The sequence below is a fragment of the Myotis brandtii genome, unplaced genomic scaffold, assembly GCF_000412655.1.
Source record: "Myotis brandtii unplaced genomic scaffold, ASM41265v1 scaffold53, whole genome shotgun sequence".
NCBI classification, from domain to species: Eukaryota; Metazoa; Chordata; class Mammalia; order Chiroptera; family Vespertilionidae; genus Myotis; species Myotis brandtii.
Window position 1 is genome coordinate 3778422 of NW_005369942.1, and position 19244 is coordinate 3797665.

General features: G+C 38.4%; 1 pseudogene; it reads right to left on the reverse strand.

Annotated features, from left to right (window-relative positions):
* Positions 1-270: 270 nt before the first annotated feature.
* Positions 271-19244, reverse strand: part of LOC102262312 — a 142848-nt pseudogene continuing 123874 nt past the window's right edge.

Sequence of the window (19244 nt, forward strand, 5' to 3'; positions counted from 1 at the left end):
GTAGCCCAGTCAAGGACCACAGTCTGAAAGGTTTTTAAGCAGCAATAAAAACAAACTACATAGTCTTCCGCAGTGTTGTAACATGATCAGGTATGTGTCCTGAGGAAATAAACATGATGCTTCTTAAATTAATATTCACAATCCATACAACTATTTGTTTCTATGACAGTTCACTCTTTGGGATTGTGTCGAGCACCTTTTGCGCATTATTTTCATGCATGTGTGCGTTTGTTTTTGTATCCGAAATGAGTTTATCGGGATGGTTCCCCATCATCTCGATTCGTGGTGCTTGTCGTGCTGCTTCCCTCTGAAGGAGACTCCTTCTGTGAGCCTTGCTTTCCTCCCTGTAGGCTGACAGGACAGTGGAGCAGCCAACACACAGAACTACTGTCCGCACGTGGCTAAAGCGTGTGCTGACTTTACAGCATCCTGGGCACTTCACTTCCCTGAAGCAGGAATCGGGGCTCTGCACCAGGCGCTTCTTGTGTTTCCTCTTCTCTCCTGCAGAGGGGTGAAGGAGATCCTTAGCGAGAGGCAGGTTGTCCTGGGGAGGCCGTCACCACTGGAAACTACATATTATGATTTGAGTCTCTCAGTTTAGTCTGAATCCTGTGGAGAAAGATTTATTTATTTATTTTGGTAGGAAATCTGGCCAAACATTGCAACTGACCATTTGTAGACTGTGGTTCCAATGTCAGTTGAATTTTATTTTATTTTATTGAATTTTAGAGAACCTTTATTAAAGCTGGGGACAGTGAAATGAGAAAGGTCTGGGGAAATGAGCCTAGGTTGGTTATATCCAAAATATGTTTTCAAAAAAAACTTCTTAAATCCCCCAAATAAGCAAATAAACAACCCAATTTAATACATGGGCAAAAGATCTGAATAGACACCTCACCAAAGGAGATACACACATGGCAACTAAGTGTATGAAAAGATACTCAACATGATTTACTATTAGCAAAGCATATCAGACCCTCAAGGTCACATAAAGTTCATTGGATTTTATTTCAAGTGTTATTTCATTCCAAGTAATTGGAGATTATGAAGCAAAGCAATGTTATGATGTGATTATATTTTAGATAATCCTTCTAGTTTCTGTGTAGAGGCTATAATTTATGGAGGGGGAGAGGAAAAGCAGAGGGGCTATTTAGAAGGCTTGTGAAATATCTAAAGGAGAGATGATGTTGCTTACATAACAGTCAGAACTGTGGGCGTAACTAAAATACATACTAAAATTTAGAATACATATATATTTTTTTATAAGATGTATGTTGCTGGTGAGAGTAAAAAGGAAGATGGGTACAGATGGCAAACGGTGGTGATATTTCCTGAAGCAGAGACCATGTGGGTGGCAGAAGAATCGGGGATGCATAGTTGCTCTCGATGGATTTGAGATGCCTACAAAACACCCAAAGAGATGTCAAACAGACATTTGAATAAACAAGTCTGGCATTTGGAGAATAGTTTGAGAATAAAGTTACAAATTTCCATACAGATGGAATTTTAAGCAGCAGGACTAGAATATATATGAATGTTTATATCAATATCTCTATCAATAGACAGACATTCTAGGATGCTATCAAAATAATGTGCTATGTTTATATACTTATTTTTTTACTAAACCTCAAAGACATAAGGTTAAGAGTAAATTCTTGAAATAAATTTCATTTTTTTATATTTATTAAGTTGAAACACTTTTTAAAATATATTTTTATTGATTTAAGAGAGTTAGAAACATCAATGATGAGAGAGAATCATTGATCAGCTGATCAGAGATTGAGCCCACAACCCAGGTCCGACTGAGAATAAAACTGACCTCCCTGGTTCATAGGTAGATACTCAACTACTAAGCCACTGTGGCCAGGCTAAGTTGAAACACTTTTACTCCCCAACATAAAAAGTTGGACTATTACAATTATAGCATTACTCATTTGTGTACCTTGCCATTTCTGTATTTTAGAACATACTAGAGGCCCAGTGCACAAAATTCATGCACTCAGGGGTGGGGTTTCCTTAGCCTGGCCTGCACCCTCCCACAGTCTGGGAGCCGTCAGTTGGATCCTTAGCACTGCCACAGAGGCAGGAGAGGCTCCCGCCACCACTGCTGGGTTCCCCAGCCATGAGCCCAGCTTCTGGCTGAGTGGCGCCCCCCCCTGTGGGAGCACACTGACCACCAGGGGAAGCTCCTGCATAGAGCATCTGCCCCCCTGGTGGTCAGTGTGCATCATAGTGACCAGTTGTTCTGCCATTCAGTTGATTTGCATATTTGCCTTTTATTATATAGGATAAGTCAAACTTTTCACTTCTAGTTCCCTCTGTTAACCACTATTTAAACCTTGGTTTGGGGAAGTATTTTGTCCATATTTGAACTGCTGCATACTGTAAAGAATTATGTTTGGATGGATGACATACCAGTTAGGGCCAGATTAAGAAAACTGAAACTACCAAAACTGCTTTCATCAGCAAATGATTTTATATTAAAAATAGAGGCCCTGTGCATGAAATTCGTGCATGGAGGTGGGGGGGTTCCCTCAGCCCAGCCTGCACCCTCTCCAATCAGGAACCCCTCGGTGGATGTCCGATCCCCCACAGGGATCGGGCCTAAACTGCAGCCGGACATCCCTCTCACAATCTGGGACCACTGGCTCCTAACCATTCACCTGCCTGCCTGCCTGATTGCCCCTAACCCCTCTGCCTGCCTGCCTGATCATCCCTAACCTCTCTGCCCTATCCAATCGGGAACCCCTTGGGGGATGTCTGACTACTGGTAAATCAGCAGTCAGACATCCCTCACAATTTGGGACCACTGGCTCCTAACCACTCACCTGCCTGCCTGCCTGATCGTCCCTAACTGCCCTCCCCTGCTGGCCTGATCTTGCCCTTAACTGCTCTCTCCTGTTGGCCTGATCACCCCTAACTGTCTCTGCCTGCCTGATCACCCCTAATTGCCCTCCCCTGACAGTCTGATCTCTCCCCCAACTGCCCTCCTCTGCCAGCCAATTTGATTCTGATTGGTCAGTTTCTATGCCAGTCAGCGTCTCTGGGCCTATCAAAGGGCCTGCTCAGAAAGGAGAGGCTGATTAGCAGCCAGGTGGAGGCCTGGAGAGAAATGGAGGCCTGGCTGTTGGAAAGGCCGGGAAAGAAAGAGAGGGAAGTTCTAATCAAAGGCTGCCACAGAGGCTACAGATCACACCCTGCCTCTTTCTCTGCAGGCCTCTCTCCAGGCCTGATCTGCAGTCCCCTTGGCAGTCAGTGCTGGGTTGGGGCACCGCATCAGTGGCAGGCAGTGCTGGGTCCCCAAGGCAACCCAGCACTGACTTCTGGTCTGGTGGAGCCTTCGGTGGACCCTGGGTTTTTATTATATAGATTAGGGGCAAACCAATTTATTGGAAGGACTTGGGGACTGCTGTAAAGGCTTGGGTCTAAGGAGAAGCCTGTGGTTCTAGAGAGATACACCAGAAGGGAAGACAGATGCTGGGCAAGCCACTCCACAACCTCTGCTTCAATTTCATTTTTATTTTTGTTGTCAGTTTGTAGGTTCTATTGTAAATAGAGCTTATATAGTAGTGTGGGGCTGCTAAATAAATAAACAACTACTAACTAAATAAAAATACTCCATCACATTTTAACTTGAAAGTAAGCAGTCAGGTATCATTCTTGGTCATCATTTTGGTGTTTATGCCATCAATTTGGTGTGTGTGTGTGTGTGTGTGTGTGTGATAACTAACAACACAGAATTGAAAATTAGCATAGTATTGACATTTTTAGAGCCTATTTACAAAAATATTTTAGATATTTTACTTATAAATGTATTTATCTTATAAATATAACATGTAAATATTTAAACATATATGTGTTATAAGTAAGTGTTTAAATAGTTTCCTCAGCACATAGCACAGTATCTGAGTGGTAGAAGATGTTAAATAAATATTTCAATGCCATATAGATCTTTGTAATAGATTGGCCGATTGGTCGATTTGTTATACATCTATGGTATGTAAAAGCTCTTTAGGTCTTAACAGCTAACACTTCTGAATTTGGGGAAAGTAAAGTTAAGAAATATGCTTAATCAAAGAAAATGACCTTATTTGGAAAGTTTCATCTCACATGAACATTCCAGTGCAACATGTATGTTGTTATTTCATTTCTTTATTTTAAAATGCTTTCAATGAACAATTCTGCATAGCAAAATCTACTAATACTGTATTATAAAACTGGTGATCATGGATTTTACTTATAGGAAGAATCCTTTTTATTTTCCCCCTTAAATGGTTGGCATAAACTACCTAGCTCAAGAGATTATCTCAGAGAAAGTGTTTAAAATGTCTTCTCACTCCTAAATTTGTATGGGCTGTTATTTATGTCTGGTTGCAAAGAGAAAAATTGGACTGATTCTCACCCAGCGCTACTGATACTGAGCTCTCCTGAATGAGTATGTGTTGTGATGACTGACAGCATGATTATATGAGACCTTAAGTAGCCATGATTACATTGTGAATTATCCTGTTTAAATTTTTTCAAGTGTCTTAAACTGCTGATAGCCTCCAAAATTAGTGAACACTTACCAAAAAGAAAAAGGCATTAGAATAAATTTATTAGATTGAAAAGCTCTTCAGATTTTTTTTCTGGAATGTATCCCAGTACAGTGAATTATGTTATTATACTTAACTACTGCAGTTCTTCTAGAAATGTTTCTCTATTGTTTTATATTATTTCAAAATAGAAAAAAGTAAGTTATAATATCTTTCACATCTATGATGTATATTAGTACATTAAATAGTCACTGGATAATAGGACACATTTTAAGGAGCATTTCAAAGCATTGTGTTGCCATTAATTTTAAAACTGTGATTTATTTTTAAGATTAAATAATGTTATCATGATTATAACCAAACAAAATTATTTTACAATGTGATTTTTCTATATTTAAGATGCATATTTCACATGTGAAAGACATAATTTTTAATATATATTTTTTCCACACATGCATTATAAAAAGAGAAAAATAAATGTACATGTGTGTATTTGTATGTGTGTATGTACTTTCATTTTAGTAAAATTAGTATACACACACACACATATGTGTATATGCACACACATACAGTGTCTATTAGTTTTCCAGAACTACTTATGCCAATTGCAGAAATTCAGGAAAGCATTTTGTGTTAGCCAAAATAAATGGTTTACTGAACTCAGGACCAACTTCAAGACATCCTGGCACCACTGCAAGTTCAAAAGAGGACAACAGTGACTCTAGACTCTGTTTTCCAACAAAAATGAATTAAATGTTTTTGCAGCTAGATTGTGTGGTTTGTGTTAGATCCTTCATCTTTTAAAAGTTTCCTTCAATTTTCACCACTGTGTTTTCTTGTCAATCCAAACACCATTTTGTTCTTTCTGCTGCTTTATTATAGTTTTACTTTCACAACTTCAAGTGATAGATGTAGTTCTTTCTTCTTCTTTAAGATCTTTTAGAATCAAGGTAAACAAATACAACTGCATGTTTCTAATATTTTTGTATCAATTCAAAGCAAATGTTTTAATGTCATGTATCTATTGACTTAATATTTATTAGTTTTGTAGATATTATGCACTTAAATATTTATTGAAGTGATTCTCTGATTCTTAGAATGAAGGGCAGAATTGCTGAAAACATATAAGTAGTTTCACAGTAGTTTCTTTGCTTTTTTGTTGTTTTATACTTATTAACAGCAATATTAATGCTGTTCAGTGATATCCTAAATTTATAAATATATATTGATTTCAGAGAGGAAGAGGGAGAGAGAGATAGAAACATCCATGATGAGAGAGAATCATGGATCGGCTGCCTCCTGCAAGTCCCCCACTGGGAATTAAGCCCACAACCCGGGTATGTGCCCTTGACCAGAATTGAACCTGGGACCTTTCAGTTCGCAGGCCAACGCTCTATCCACTGAGCCAAACCGGCTAGGGCTGAATTTCTTTGCCATGCTTTGCATGTGATTATTTTTCTCTCTCACCAATTTAATTTTATCAAGGTATATGCTGGCTTTGAGAATCATAAATTAGGCAGCATTTGAGTGTTGGCTAGAAAGATAAGCAATGTTTAGACCTGCAGAAGCGAATTAGGGAGAGAATTCCAAGTTGTGGCAAAAGCAAAAGCTAACCCATGGAGGAATATTCTGGTCTTAGAACACAGAAAAGTGCTAAGTAATTATTTGGATATTGTTGAGTAGATATTGGTAGGTTAAAGATTGTTTCACGTGGAGTTTAAATATTGTTTTATTTGTCCTATAGCCAAGTATGAGCTCATCAAGATTTTTTTGGACATGAGCAGCATAATCAGATTCATGCTTTAAAGTTCTTAATATAAATCTGGTGCAGATAAAAGCATAGAAATGGGTTAGACAGATAATGTTTCTGAGAAAAGTTAAGGAGGGCTGGAACTATGATAGTAAAAATAGAAGAGAAAGTTAAACATGATTCTGAAGTGTCAGATATAGATTATTTTAAGAAAACAAGAAGAAAAAAATGTTTCCTAGAATTCTATGCTTCTGTGATTCAGTTGTGAACACATTGATTTTAAAATTCATCATGACCTAGAAATATAGATTCAATATAGAATTAGAGCTAAAAACACAAGTGAGACCCCAAGAAATGTTGTTGTTTTTTTAAAATGCTCCTTCAGTTGACAACCTTTAATGACTTCCTTTAGAGCTGAACATCTGTGGCCAATGGCTGCAGCCTCTAAAAAAAGGTTGATTTTTTCTAGTCACAAGAAGATGGGGCAGTAAATATCGGCAAGTAACAGTGTGAGCAAGAATCTGAGGTATGTGAATGTTGATACCATAGGAGAAGCTGTTCATTTCTTCTTATCATTCTGTCTCCAAACCATCTCCATATCCACATCCAATCCTATCATTTTAATCGTTAACCTTTTAACAGCTTCTCATTTGTTTTCAAATAAAGTTAAGTTGCTGTATTAGTGCTCTTCAAATATACTAATCTAACCACATCTGAAGGCATTTTCAAGGGTTTCCTACACTTAATATACTGTCTACATCTCTTTCCAAAACATCCTTCACGTTTTACCTTAAACATATATTTGTTCAGGAGGCCTTCTTCAACTCCTTAACAAGACACGTTCTACCTGTTAAATGTCATGAAGATACTTGTTCTCTCCCATCCGAACACTTATCACACTTTGTAGATATTACACGCTTAACATTTTTCTCCTCCAAAGAACTCTAAGCTCTAAGAATAGGGATCATGTGAGTCTTGGTTCAATATGTATTCTCACTTTTTAGCGCAAGAACTGGTACAGAGAAAAAATGCAATAAATATTTATGAAAGAATAAATGAATTACTGATGCTCACTTAAGGCAGATTGGAAGACCGGAATGCTTTCTGCTGAATAGAGGAATAACTAAAGTAAGAAAATAGGAAAAGAGGGTCACATTAAGGATTAGCAGGCAGGGGGAGGGGAATAAAAGAAATAGTGCTAAGAGACCTCAAAAACTTGTGACTGGGTTCCCAAAAGGAAAGAGAGTCAAATACCCAAACTGATAGGGTTCATAAAGTGACTGGTGTCTCTTTCTGAAAAGAGAATAAGCAGAAAAACAGAAAGACCAGTCCAATACTATTTAAGAACAATTGTTTGCAAACCCCCCACATTCCAAATACATCTGCATCTTGCCTGTGATTTAGCAGCAATTGAAAATTCTCAATCCCTAGATGGTTTGACTCAGTAAATGGAGTGTCAGTCTGTGGACTGAAGGGTCCCAGGTTCTATTCCAGTCAAGGGCACATGCCCAGGTTGCAGGCTCAATCCTCAGTGGGGGGCATGCAGGAGGCAGCCGATCAATGATTCTCTCTCATCATTGATATTTCTATCTCTTTCCCTCTCCCTTCCTCTTTGAAACCAATATATATATTGGTTTTATATATATTCTCAAGAGTCATTAATGGACTAATTTTATATTTATTTCCCACTCGAATACACATTTTCACATTGTCAGTTTCCTCTGATATAAGTACCAATCACAATATAAGACCAACACCCACTTGCCAGGTTGCTAATAGTATTTGTGGTTTGAGCCTGGGCATTGCAGCAGTAACCAAATACTTCAAGAAAAATACAAATTCTTAGTACTAGCACCAAAGTTTCATCTCTTCTTTAGCTAAGTCCTCCTCTACCTTTCTTCAAAACATAGCACAATAATCTAAAGCATCGCATATTTTGTATGTTGCATAATGATATTTCCTCTTGCAATGATTCTCATTTCTGGCACAGACTGAAGTCCTTCATGTGCTAAGTTGTGCTAAGAGCATATTCAATAATGGAAGGCGTTATCAGTATAGCGGCTTAAAATTCAGTTTCTAAGTAAGTTTCAGGAATTTGAAAGGCAAAAACTGCATATTAGTAAAGGATTAGAAATAGAAATAAAAGAACAAAGAGATCAAAACGTAAGTAAGTAAGCAGGTGAGCTAAACTGATTGTTTTATGATTAAAATAGAAAAAATAGCCATGTACGGTTGCAACATTTACATACTGCAGTCAGTATAAAAGTTAAAAAGGAAAGACCAGTGACTCTTGACGCTCCTAAATGCCTGATTCTGTGCTACTGTGTGAGGACAGTGATGAGTCTTTTGGACAAGGGGAGGATGCTATTCTGCTACTGTTTGAGGCCCTGATTCCCAGAGAATGAGAGTGAAAATCAGGTGCTAAAACACTCCCAATCCACCCCATCAATAGAAACTTTAAATTACTATTCTGTAGGCAATGTTGGGAAGAATCAAATTCAGTCTAGTATAAGATTTATAAATAAAGTTATTAATCAAGGTTAATATTTACACTGCCTTAAGGAAATATATCAAATATGCATAAAATCTCTAAATTATTTTGCTGTTAAGAATTACAGATTCCTAATATTTGGGTGATCTACAGAATCGTGTAAACATTCTGTAGATCACCCAATTATAGACAGTTTACAGATCACACCTGTTAGGATCACCCAAGGAGGAATGCACGAGGACAAAAGTTGTAAAGAATTATAAATTCATTAGATCATCTGGAAACCCAGATGGGCTGAGCCCCAAAATGGTACCAGCACCCAGGGATGCGGAGTCAGAGATTTTAAAGAACTCTAAAGAGGCAGGCTTTTTCTGGGTAAAGAATTCGCTGGCGGGTCTGGATCCTGGGAAGGTCTGGAGGGCAAGGATAATGGTATTAGCAAGTGGAATGTGGTCCAAGCAAAAGGGAATGTGGGTTGTGATGTGGTCTAAAGGTCAGTTCCCAGAGGAGGAGGTATCAGTTCAATGATTTGATCAGACCTAGCAATATGCTTGGTAGTCTAAGCATTGAAAGGCTCTGATACTTAAACTTCTTTCAAGGTTCCTTTTTTTGTATTATTTACATTTCCACTACAGCAACCCTACCAATGCAGTATTCTGTCCTCTTTTATGGAAGCTCTTAATTTAACATTTCTTTTAGACTAGAGGCCTGGTGCACGAATTCATGCACAAGTGGGGTCCGGCTGGCCTGCCCCGATCAGGGGCTGATTGGGGCCAGGCCGACCAGGGGGAAGGGATGCTGGAGGTTGGCCAGCCAGCCTGCCCCTGACTAGGCCGGTTGGCAGGCCGCAGTGCACATCATAGCAACCAATCGTTCTGGTCGTTCCCGTCACTTGGCTTTTATATATAGAGATTCCTAGTTCATGTACACCTCTTCTTCCACAGCGCTTGAAAGCTCTTCCCAAATCAACCCACATTGTTTTCACTTTATCATGGATTTGAGGGTTGTGTTATAAGCCACCCCACTCCTATTCCTTGCTTCCCAGGGGGTCAGATGCATCAGCGATATATTTGACTGCCTGAGCATTCCTCCTAGAACCACCACTATGTGCTCTCCAGCAGAGTCAAAAAAAACGGATGGTGGCTGAGGCTATGACAATGACATCGATGAATGTCACACAAAATCTTATTGGTAGAAAATTAATTTATGATTGGCTATCATCATTCTGAGGGAGAAATTGAGAAGAAGAACAGCCAAAGCCAGTTTAATGATCCTATGTTTAGGAACAAGGAATATAAAAGAAGCAATTAAAAAAAACTAAAAAAAAGAACTGATAAAATGTAAGCATACAGTTAAAGTATTCAAAGTTGAAGGGGAATGTTTGAAAAGATAATATTATCCCTTGTCAAATGCTAGAGAGGTAATGATGAGGGATAAACATTTCAATGGGTCATTTTTGTCACATTTTTAATCTGTTATGGCATGAATATGAACATATTTTACCAGTTTTTAAGCCTAGATTTTTCTTGCTTTAATTCAAAATTTGCTCTTTCATTCCCAATCTCCCACCTTCTGCCATCAGATGAATGTTTCTGAGACAGTTATGCATGTTCCATCTTCCCAAGTTCTTAGCATCAATGGAGTGTTTCTCAAAGTGGGTACTGAAGCACAATTGAATCAGAATCCCACAAGGCGTGGTCCTTGCTAAAAAAAATCAGGTAGCAGGCTCTCTCCTTTGTATTAGACTATGGACCACAACCTCATGCTCTTTTAATGATAACTCTCTAGAAACTTTTCTGGTCTGTTCCACCACGGTAATTTGTGAATCCCACTTCTTCTTTTTCTTGTGTCCATTTCAGTAATGCTGGGACGATGGAAGCTCCAGTGAGTCCATGATACCAGTATTTCTTAGCTCTAACCCAATTAATGTTTCTCACCGGAGGCTGAATATGCTAATGGTTGGAGATAAAGAGTCAGGCCTCTGACAAAGCCAAATCTGAACAGAATCTTAGAGCCTAGAAAAGTTTTCATTTATAAGAGCAAGTCCAAATTAAAAACAAGAGGCTAATTTTCCCTGTTGAAAATAAAGGAAGAGACATCCTCTACCCTCCCTTTTCTTAGAGCATTTACATTAGAAAACATGTAATGGTAAATTCTGTCTTTGTCTCTTTGAAATGTATGGAAATCTTTTTAAAAGTAAAATGAGCCTCTTGCCAGATTTACAAGCCAGGAAAAGTCTTTCTCCAGGACCATTTCTTGGTACTGTAATCATTAAGGAAAACGAAGCCCTAATCCCCCTAACTTCCATAGGCACCTCCCTCCTAATTGCAAAATGACCTCTAGTCACAGAGATTATATTTTTATGAGAGGCCCGGTGCATGAAATTCATGCACGGGTAAGGTCCCTAGGCCTGGACTGCAATCAGGGCCAACCATGGCCTTCTGGCTGCTGGCCAGGGCCTTCCTTCATTCTGCGCCACCCCTGGTGGTTAGCACATATCATAGCTAGCGATAGAATTCCTGGTCTCCCAGTCGAACTCCTTTTTCCTTCAAATGTAAGCCAATTAGTGAACACAGGTGGGCATCCCAATTACCAGGTGAATCTAGAGAAACTGCCTGTGACAAATGGTGCTGTCAATTCCTTTTACTTGAGAATCAGTTATTATTTATCTTAAGGACACATAGGTAATGGGTCATATTGAAACCAAAATGTGCGGTGTTTGAGTCCAAGTTTGTTGTCTCTCAAAATCAAAGAGTGAAGTTGTGGACCAAAACCATTAGCGGAACCTAAGTTTATTGAGAGAAGCCAGTCCTGGGAACGGTGCATCTAGGGTTCCAGGAGCAGGCCAGTGTCCAGAGCTTCCTTTTCATGGTAGGGTTGGGAGTAGTTCAGCCTCCAAGCTAATCAAAGTCTATTAGTTCATGTGGGCACAGGGGAATGTATCTCCTGCCATCAATCCAAGATTCTAGCTCGAAGAGGAGAGAGAGGAGGAAGTGCTTCTTTGTATATATGCTTGTTAGTTCCTGATTGGTCCTATCAAAAAATTTTGCCTTAACAACATCCTTGGGATTGGTTTATACATCTTACTGCCTTATGATTGGTTATCTGCAAGCTTCCTGCCTTAGCAATAGTCAAACATTTTTAAGTTCATGCCTCTGGTGCCCCTTCCTTCCCCATCCAGTTGGGGTGACTTAGTAACTCCACCTACCTGGGTTACCAGGTTTTATTTTCCCTTCCGTGGTCCTGCCCTTATCTCTACTAGCTTCCTTTTGTCTCCTCAATATCTTCTTAACTTGTGAGACTTCCTTCATGCAATCTCTTATTGGATTACTTGTAAGCCACATCACATTATGGTTTAATGCTCATTCAAAAATAAGTTTTCTTTCTCTTTCACCTTTGTGGAGGTGTTTTGTAGTTGTGAGATCTTGTTTTAATTACATCATTCCAACATTATTGAAGATAAGTTCTTAGTACTTATCTTAATAAATTTAAGAATTACAACAACAATAAGAATAGCAAGAAAAGTAGAGAAAACCAAAGGTAGAAAAAGAAAAATGATAATAAATTAATGAAAACCAATAAATGAATGTGAAAATAAATAGATCCAAAAGAGTTTATTTTTTGATATAGTAAATGTCTTTTAAGGTTGATTGATTAAAAAGATAAGGAGCAAACAAAAACATTACATTATAATAAAAAGGTAATATATTCAAATATATGGAAGATCATAAAATAAGGAAAAGAAAATATAGTTATTTTACTGCATGAAAATACATTTGAAATCTTAAGTATATTGATTATTTCTTTAAACATTTTTACCCTTGCATTACATCTTCCAAAACCAGACATTCAAGAAGTAGCTTTTTTCTTCACAAATCAATTAGCTTTCCTAAATTAAGATGTAGACCTTAATTTAATGAACATTCCCTCTCGCATTTGCATTTATAACTACGGCATTTCTATGGCAGTCATCTCAAATAATACTTGCCTGTGAGGCCCAAGGCAAAATGGTTTCCCTTCAGGCTTTTATCAGACACCACCCTGTAGGCTTAATGCAAATTAGAACTCTGACTCTAGTTTGGAACTTTGATTAGCCTGAGGGAAAATAAGGCAAAAGAGCAAAGAAAGAAGAAAATATTTATTGAATATCAACTATGTATCAGAAAGCTTTTAAATATATCCTTTCATGTAAATTAATTCAGTTAATTCTCACAGCTGGAAAAGGTGTTATTATACATTTTCCTTTTTCACATGAGAGATGGAGTTTCAAAGAGCACAACTTTTTCAAATCGCACAGCATAGGTAAAATTCAAACCCAGTATGATTGACACAAAGACCACAGCCTTTTCTGTTGCGTTGCACCTCATCTTGTTCAGGAAGATGAGGTTTATTTATCAGCTTCATATTCCTTTTTTGTTTGTTTGTTTTGTTTTGTTAATCCTCACCTGACGATATTTTTTCCATTGATTTTTCTTTTTTAGAGTGGAAGGGAAGAGGAGAGACACAGAGAGAGAAATCTTGATGTGAGAAAGATACATTGATTGGTTGCCTCCCGCACATGCCCCAACCAGGACCAGGGATTTAACCTGCAACTGAGGTTCATGCCCTTGTCCAGAATCGAACCCATGACCCTTCAGTCTATGGGTCAACACTCTAACCACCAGCTATAGCCATATTCCTTTTATTCTTCTCAGATTTGGTTGTTCCAAACTTTTCTTCAAATGGATATTTTTAAACACTTATTGTTTAAGCAAGAAATCTTTTATGCATGGACAGACTGGAAGGTGGGGAATTCAACAGCTGAAAAAAAAAAGGTGAGTGGGGAGATATGCAGATATATAGTCACTAAACAAATATTCTGTATCCTATACTGTTGCAATGCAAAGAACAGACAGAAGTCCTAAACTAATAAAACTGTCATCCTACATTGGTAGATATAATCAACAGGCAATTAAATGAAAAAGATAAATAATTGTACATGCTCATGACTATTTTGTAACTACCAATATGTACTTCTCAATCCTGTCACCTAATTTTCACATCAGCCAGTCCCCCTCTGGCATCCACCAGTCTGTTCTCTATATCTATGAATTTGTTTCTGTTTTGTTTGTTCCTTTATATTGTTCTCCAGATTCTACATATAACTGGAATCATGTATTATATGTCTTTCTCTGACTGACTTATTTCACAGAGCAAAATAGCTTCTAGGTCTGTTTATGCTGTCACAAATAGTAAAATTTTACTCTTTTTAATGACCAAGTAAGTTCCATTGTATACATGTACCACCACCTTTTATCCAATGATGGACACTTGGGCAGCTTCCAAATCTTGGCTATTGTAAATAATGCTGCAGTGAACATAGGGGCACATATATCCTTTCAAATTAGTGTTTTGGGTTTCTTCAGATATATTCCCAGAAGTAGAATCTCAGGGTCATAAGGCAGTTCCATTTTTACTTTTTTGAGGAACATCCATACTGTTTTCCACAGTGGCTGTGCTAATCTGCATTCCCACCAGCAGTGCATGAAGGTTCTCTTTTCTTCACATCCTGGCCATCACTTGTTGTTTGTTGATTTATTGATGGTAGCCATTCGGAGTGTTGTGAGGTGATACCTTATTGTGCTTTTAACTTGCATATCTCTGATTATTAGTGACGTTAAGCATCTTTTCATATGTATGTTCTCTTTGGAGATGTGTCTACTCAGGTTCTTTCCTCATTTTTAATTGGATTGGGTTTTTTATCATATTCTATATAATAAAAGCCTAATATGCAAATTGACCGAATGGCAGAATGACCAGTGGAATGACCAGTCGCTATAATGTGCATAGCAACCAGGGGGCAGATGCTCAATACAGGAGTTGCCCCAAGCTCCCAGGCCCCAGGCCAGCCAAGGCGAGTGCCATTTGGGGAGGGGGTGCCTAATCGCCCCACTGGTCATACCGCAGAGGGAGGCAACTGGCTGCGGTGGTGGGGGCAGTGCCAGCAAGGAGGCGATGCCAGGCCAACCAAGGCGGGTGCCAGCGGGGGTTCCCAACTTCCCCACCGGTCACCCCGCAGATAGGCCCTGATTGTTGGCCAGGCCTAGGGACGCTACCCGTGCATGAATTTCACGCACTGGGCCTCTAATGGTTTTAATAAGAGTAAATCTGAATTATGCAATAAAGTGCAACTAGGGTGGAAGGAGGGGAGGGTCATTTATGGTGGATTCCAAGAAAGATTTCTAAATTGAGTAGACATTTGAATGAGAAAAGGAACTAGTTTTGTAAATAAAAGAGTAGCAGAGTAAAAGAATGAATAGGAAAACAGATGCAAAAGACCTAGCTTATTGTAAAAAACATAAAAACCCTGTGAGGCCTTGTTGAAAAGTTTGGATTTTATTCTACTTTATGTGGGTGACTAACTGACACAGGCTAGATGGACAGGAGAGAAAGGCTCGTGCAATTTTCAACAGAGATGGGAAACCCTCTCTGGATGAGAACTGTGCTGGCCGTATATGAGCCTCATGGACATATTTGCTATATGTGTGTGTCAAGAGTTAATGATGGCTATTCATTTGCCTAAAGGATTAATTCACTGTCTGCCTCTTTCATAAACTGTTTCAGATTACCTAGGTAAAAATAATTTTTACATGTATACAAATACTGGAATGTCATAGATCTGCATTTGTACTTCTCTTATTGCTGTCTTTTTCCATTGTGTCTTGAAATTATTGGATAAACATTTATTAGGCTTCATTAATTTGTCAGTTCCTTGAGAGTTTACATCTTATTCATTTTATGAGTTCAATGTTTACTAAGTGAATAAATATTTATAATAAAAGTATAATATGCTAATTAGACCAGACAGCTGAACGACCTTCCATATTTCATTCCAGATGTCCTTTCGAATGAAGCCATGGCAGCAGGGGCCGAGGAAGAGGCAGTTAGGAGCAATCAGGCAGGCAGTGGAGTGGTTAGGGGTGATCAGGCAGGCAGGCGAGTGGTTAGGGGCAATGAGGCAGGCAGGCAAGTGGTTAGGTGCCAGCAGTCTGTGATTGCGAGAGAGTGGGCTGAGGGACTCCCCACCCATGCACAAATTTTGTGCACTGGGCCTCTAGTTACACTATAAAATATTTGACACCTTTAGCGGATGGAGGCTTTATTTTTCAATATGGAAACCCTTGTGCTTTGCCTCTATATTATTCTATTTTTTAAAGACTCCCGAGTTAGAACTGGAAAAATAAGCCTTTGGGGCATTATTTTTTCCTTCTGGCTCAGTTTCCAAAATCAAAACTTTCATATCAGAAGCTACATTCACAAATAAAAGTCTCAGAGTTGTGAATTTCTATCTAACACAAAAATTTGCAAGAAAAAAAATTCACTGAGGACAATACTGTCCAATAGTGCACAATGCTGTAAAAATGATGCGCCAAACAGAAAACCCCAGCACTGCACTGAATATCACTCTCTCTCTCTTTTATTTCCATTACAGTATATGCCTCAAAAAATCTCCCAATTACTCTGACATTCTCCCTTGAAGGCATTCAAGTCTTCAGGGTAAACTTCCTATCGTTAGATATGGGCTTTGATGTTAGTGCTTTTATTTCCTGCCACTTTGTCAACCTTTTCAGTACCTGAGTCTGCAAAATTGCACATTAAGAATGGTTAAAATTTGGCTCCAGAGAGATGCAGCAAAATGAAACCATTATGCTTATTGCCTCCAGGGCAGATTCTGGTTTAGAGATCAACATGCTGTATATCACCGGAATGATGGGACTCAGGGTGTAGGCAATGGGTAGAGATGATTTGTCCTGGAGTGATATTTCTGGATTTCTAGTTTCAGGTAAAGTTCACAGCATACTCTGTAGATTCACTCTTATCACTGCAATAAGAATCCATAAGCTGTGGCTCAGTACAGGACAAGAAATGTTATTTATTATGATGACCACATCTAGTCATCGCACTGGAGACCACAGAAAAGGATTGGCCAAGATGGCCATTGATCATTGTCCCCTTTAATGACTCAAAGACTCTGTACCAGCCATATAATACATTCAATTATATTTTCCTCTTAAGAAAAATAAATGCAATAAAGTGTCCATGTTCTTAAGTAAGTTTGATCTAGATATGTCTTATGTGCATATTCCTCAGAGTGTATATTTCACATTATTGCAAAAAAAAAATAGTTATGTAACTCTTAGCAAGTCACAGTGATTCGTTTTGTTCAAAAATTGTGCCAATTTGCCAATGATGTTGCCACTAAAAATTAAAGAGAGGCATGTCTGTTTTTAGTACCTCCTCAAATGGGATAATGGTATTATAATTGTATGTTATCACTATTAATTTATCCTATGCCAGGAGGTGTTAAAAGCGGAGCTGAAATACATAAAATCTGGGGGTAGGGAGTGTAAGAAATAAACAAATCTGTGTTCACTTTCTAAAATAAGGAGGTGAGGTGATTTTCTGGATCATCTAGACATATAATTAAAAATATTTAAATGCAGAGAACTATTACAAACTATGGAAAGTGAAACTGAGGACAAGGGAGGGACTATGGTACCGCTGGCCTGCTTACTCTAAGTTCTGCTGTGCCTTTCAAGAACCGTTTGCACAAACCTAATTCCATCTCAAAAACTACGTTGTTAGCCTATTGTGTTGTCGGCACCTAAACCTTGCTATGTCAGTCATTCCTCCTCTAGCTGATTTCCATCTGCCCCAAAATGTATTGACATTCATTAACTGACCATGTCTCTTTTATCTTTCCTTTTGCTTGTGAGCGCTTTATATTACCCTCTTTTATTTCCTAAAATATAGTACTCCTTTACTTTTGTTTTAATGGTTGGGAGTATGTCATAAAAAACATGTAGTCAATTTACTCAGTTTCAAATACGTTTTTCATAATTGTTTAAAAACAGGATCATAATAAATTTCAAGGAAGTGAGATCTTCAGATAGAGACTTTTATTTATTATTTCCTTTGTCGTGGTGATTTGAAGTTAAATACTTGTGGAAGATTTTCATATGCCTCAAATAATCTAGAGCTTATAGGAACAATTTTATGTGTTACAATTGAGGATGATTTTGTGTATATTGACTTAATGATATGTATTAATTTAGACACCTTAGTGGATATTTATGAATAGTAATTTCATTTATGATAAAATAAAATATTTAAAGAATGAATTGCAATAGCATTCCTTTAAAAAAGACATTTTCAAACCAGGAAGAAAGTAATATTACCATTGAAAATTTTTGACATAAGCATTATCCTTTTTCCTAATTTTGCTCTCTAATTTATAGGTATGTCTTTTTAGTGAAGTAACAAAAATTCAATAGTGAAATTGAATTCTTGTATAAGAGAAAAATATTTTAAAATTTGAAACAGGAATGCCAAAGTTTGTTTAGAAAAATAAAAATGTGTATTATTTTTCATCATTGTTTATCAAGCTGTAATTAAAAAGTATTTTTCCTAAAAAAAGTATTACATTTAGTCCTGTTACGCAAACTTTGAATTTGGGAGAGAGATAAATGTTAAGCTTTTGATGATAAATAAACAAATATTTTAGTGACCTCATTTATAAAAAATTGCATATTTAGGATTGAGTAGGAATCCTGCAATTTAGGACAGAAATGCAAGGAAGCACTGGCCTAGATATGACATCCTCCAGCACAGAAAAGACTACTTGTGCAGAAAGCAATAATTGTAAAATTTCTAAAATCAATATTTTTTGTATGTGATTTAGTGGGTAGTGATTAGCCTATGCTATATTTCATATTTGTTTTAACCTCAATACATGCTCAGCCTCTGATAAAAGTATATGTTTAAATACCCTTAGACTGCCATGTGGGAATGGGTGTTTAGATACATGCCTAAACTATCAGTCAATAGTACTAGCTGAGCTAAACATATAGTCATCCTCAAGAAGGGTATATTACCAGTATACACACACACACACACACACACACACACACACTGGGGTGGGCAAAAGTACATTTAGAGTTGTGAGTACGTAAAACATGGAGTTTATTGTTGTATTATTATTTCTTAACTAGAGGCCCGGTGCACAAAATCTGCATGAGTGGGGTCCCTTGGCCTGGCTGGTGATCGGGGCCTATCGGGGGGGCTGGCTGGCAGGGGGGAAGGGCCAGGGGAGGTTGGCCAGCCGGCCCCTCTGATTGGGGCCAATAGGGGGGATGGCCAGGGGGAGGGGCCACCGGAGGTTGGCTGTAGGAGTGCACTGACCACCAGGGGGCAGCTCCTGCGTTAAGCATCTGCCCCCTGGTGGTCAATGCTTGTCATAGTGACTGGACAACCAGTTGTTCCAGTCATTCAGTCATAATGGTCGCTTAGGCTTTTATATATATAGACTAGAGGCCCAGTGCACAAAAATTTGTGCACTCGGAAGGGTCCCTCAACCCAGTCTGTGCCCTCTCGCAGTCTGGGACCCCTCAGGGGATGACCACTTGCTGGCTTAGGCCCACTCCCCTGG